The sequence below is a fragment of the Lontra canadensis genome, unplaced genomic scaffold (genome assembly GCF_010015895.1).
Source record: "Lontra canadensis isolate GAN:19392208 unplaced genomic scaffold, GSC_riverotter_1.0 scaffold1, whole genome shotgun sequence".
Lineage (NCBI taxonomy): Eukaryota > Metazoa > Chordata > Mammalia > Carnivora > Mustelidae > Lontra > Lontra canadensis.
Genome location: NW_022630995.1, coordinates 91,913,250 through 91,917,166, shown reverse-complemented (window position 1 = coordinate 91,917,166; position 3,917 = coordinate 91,913,250).

The following is a 3,917-nucleotide window of genomic DNA, read 5'->3' as shown; positions in this document are numbered from 1 at the left end:
AAACATTTTCATTTCATAGTATTTTTCATGTTAAAACTATTTTAAGTTATATTTGGATAAAATTAATTCACTATATCAGCACTTAGCAGTCACCATAGATAACTTAGTAGGGCTTAGGGGCTGTCATCTTCAACGACCTTTATAAAGGCAAAATCTGAAGACATTATTGATTAAATAGCAAACTACTATTTTTAACCTTAGCTCCTTTACATTTACCCTTTTTATGAAAAAAATATAGCCACTTTGAAAATTTTGTTGTCAGAAGTGCACTTCTAATTCAATTTTTATATAAAAGTTTTTTCACCACAAAAAAGTAGGTTTTTAAAAAAATAACTAAACAAATTGCCTGCTACATAGTAGATATTTAATAATTATTGTTCTTTGGTATATCCATACACTGAATGCATGGATACGTCTTCTTCTGTTTCTTTTTCTTTTCTTTTCTTTTTTATTTTTGGCCACTTGATTACTTGTGATCATATATTACTGATAGTCTGAAAGTATTTATTGCTTTGTGAGAAAAACCCTAGTATTTCTAAAGGAAAACACTGAATAATGTCTTTGTGGCTTTAGGGCAAAACCCCATTTTTTTCAGGTAAGTCAAAGAAAGGAATATGCATATATATATAAAAATATTATAGGCTTCATAATTTAAAACTTCTGTTTATCAAAGTATATCATCAAGAAAACAAATAGGTATGCCACAAGTTGGGAGTAAGTGTTCACAAAACATATAAAAAGAGTTTCTGTAATTAAAAATTAAAGACAATAAAAACTTCTAAGAAAATGCATGGGAAAAATTTTAAATAACATTAAAAGTTCACTAATGTCTAATAAACATGAAAAATACTTAAGCTTATTAGTTTTAGGACATTATATGTTGAAACCACAATTAAATATCACTATAACCGCCATAGTCGTTCAAATTAAGAAGACTAAAAAGGTGAAATGCTGGTGAATACAGGGAATAACTGAAGTGCTCCATTTTTGTTTTTGAGGAGGTTAAATTTTGCAATCACTCTGGAAAAAGCTCTTGCAGTTTTTAAAAATATATATAAAACTAAACACACACAACACTGTGAGCCCGCAACTTTGCTCCTAAGCTTTCATAAAAATAAATAACCACATGCGTACAAAAACAGAAACAAAAATAAAACCAAAACACCAGCATGGTAACCCAAAACTAGAGATTGGCTAATTGTCAATCCACAGACAATGGGTAAATAAAACCTGTGGTATATTTATGCAATAAAATAGAAATAGAAAGGAACAAACTACATATTAAATTTTTCTTGGTCTTGCAAACAAAACCTTAACAAGGGAAGTAAGTGTTTTAATATCAAACAGAAGTCATCTATGGTAGAAACAGTAAAAACAGATTGCTTCAAGGGGATTGAGTATAGTAACTGACTGGAAAGGTACATGAGAGAGCTTTCTGAGGTGATGCTAATATCACTTTATTGTGTCAGGGGTTTCAGTTACAAAGGCATATGCAATTGTCAAAACTCTGAATATGTATCCTTAAGATTTATGCATGGCACTATATGTAAATTTCATCTAAAATTCTGTGCAATAATATTAAATTACATTTAACAATATGCATGATAAAATATTTAACAAGATGTCAGAAAATTTCTTAAAAATATCAAAAAAGGAAGATGAAATGGTAAATGATTAGTAGGATCAATAAAAATGTGATAAAACAAATATAGTAACGATTAGTAAAAGGTGATTGAATGTTCATTCTAAATTATTTTATCTTTTCTTTTTGTTTGAAAATTCTCATAGTAGAACATTAAGATACATGTGGCAATATAAAAAAGTTAGGGGACTGTAGTTTCACCACATGAAGGAGCCCCATTTCTTCCAGACCTCCCTCTATAACTAAAAATGCCTTTAAACAACAAGCAATAAGTATAGAAAGACTCTGAAAGTTGGAAAGAGGAGGATAGACACTCTAGGGACTTCAGCACTTGAAGAAAAACATGCCAATGAGTTCCCCAGTTTTCTTTGTTGTCTTTCATATACTGCAGACTCTGCAGTAGCCTCCATCCCTGTAATGACAAAAGACACCCAAACAAGTAAAAACATCTTTATAAAAACACTTATAAAATTTTATAATTTTGTTCTCCAGTGAAATTACTTAAAAAAATGGTAGCCTAGGGACACCTGGGTGGCTCAGTTGGTTAAGCTGATGTCTTCCGCTCAGGTCAGGATCCTAGGCTCCTGGGATTGGAGTCCCACATCGGGTTCCTTGCTCAGCGGGGAGCCTGCTTCTCTCTGCCTCTGCCTACCACTCTGCCTGCCTGTGCTCTCTCTCTGACAAATAATAAATAAAATCTTAAAAAAAAAAATGGTAGCCTAATAACAGAAAATCATTTTGACAGTAATTGTCCCATTCCAGAAAAATAGCACCACCTATTCTTGTGGTTTCAGCCAGGCTAACTGAGACAGTAACAATTATGTAATAATGAATGTAATAATTAAGATTGAGCAGAAATAAATAACAGACATGTGGTAAAGAAAATTAAAAAAGACAGAAGTTGGTTCCTTAAAAAGATCAGTATAATTGATAAACTGCTAACAATTCTGAGAGAGAGCAGAGAGAGAGAGAGGAATATATTGATCACTCTATGACAAACACATTTCACAATTTAGGGAATATGGATATAAGATAAAACAGAAAAATTAAAAAGCCTATATTTACCAAAAATCCTTAATTCATTATCAAAACATTCCCACCAAAATCTACAGGCACAAATAATTTATCTGATGAATTACTAAAATAAATAATGTGGAAAAATGTCCCCCCAAAGGAGAAAACGCATACATACTACATTCATGAGGTCGACATTAACTTTGTACAACACTGGATAAAAGTAGCATATGCTATTTATAGATCAATTATTTTCACAAACACGAGTATAAATTCTTAACAAGTTATAGACAAATCAAATTAAGCAATATGGAAAAAGGATAATATGTTATAGCTAAATGCTGTTTTTCCTAGGAATATAAATTTAGATTAACATTAAAATGCTGCTTAATATATTTTGGCATATGAAAAAAAATTTTCACTAGTACAATTATCTCAATAGGAGAAGATGAATTTGATAGAATTTACCACCTACACATGATAAAAATTCTAAGCAAATTAGGAAGAAAATGAACTTCTTCAATCCAATAAAGTGCATGTAAGAAAAACCTACAGCTATCATTTTGTACAGTGAAATGTTAAATGTTTCCCCTATTAAAGTTATCAAATCAATCACGTCAGTTCACTGTTTCTTTTCAACATTATACTGCATAACAGATATTCTTGGCCTGAAACCAAAGAAAATAAATGAAAGATATATACATAAATATGGAAGAAGTAAAACTCTTCAGAGGTGAAATGGTTGCCCATATAGAAATATCCAAGGAACTACAAGAGAAATATTATAACCTAATTAGAGATTTTAGAAATGTTCCAGGTAAAAGGTCAACAACAAACATGTGTTTTATGTTTATATACTAGCTTTAAATAATTTAAAATGAAAACATGCTTTCTAAAGCTCTTGATAATAGCATCAGAAAGCATAAGATATTAAGGAACAAGTTTTGTAAAATATTCTCAAGATTACCAAAACTACAAAACATTGCTAAAAGAAATTAATGAAGACCTAAATAAATGGGAAATTGCACCATGTTCATGGTATAACTTCTTATGTTCATGGTATAATTTCTTATGGAAATGAATAATCCTCTTGCATTTATATTTCTTTCTTCTTATGGAAATGAATAATCCTCTTACATTTATATTAAAATTGTATAAGTCCTAGAATTTCTAAAAGAAGCTTCTAAGATAAACATGAAGTTGGAAGATTTATACTGCTAAATGTCAAGACTTTCTACAAAACTGACATGCTATATTTTCA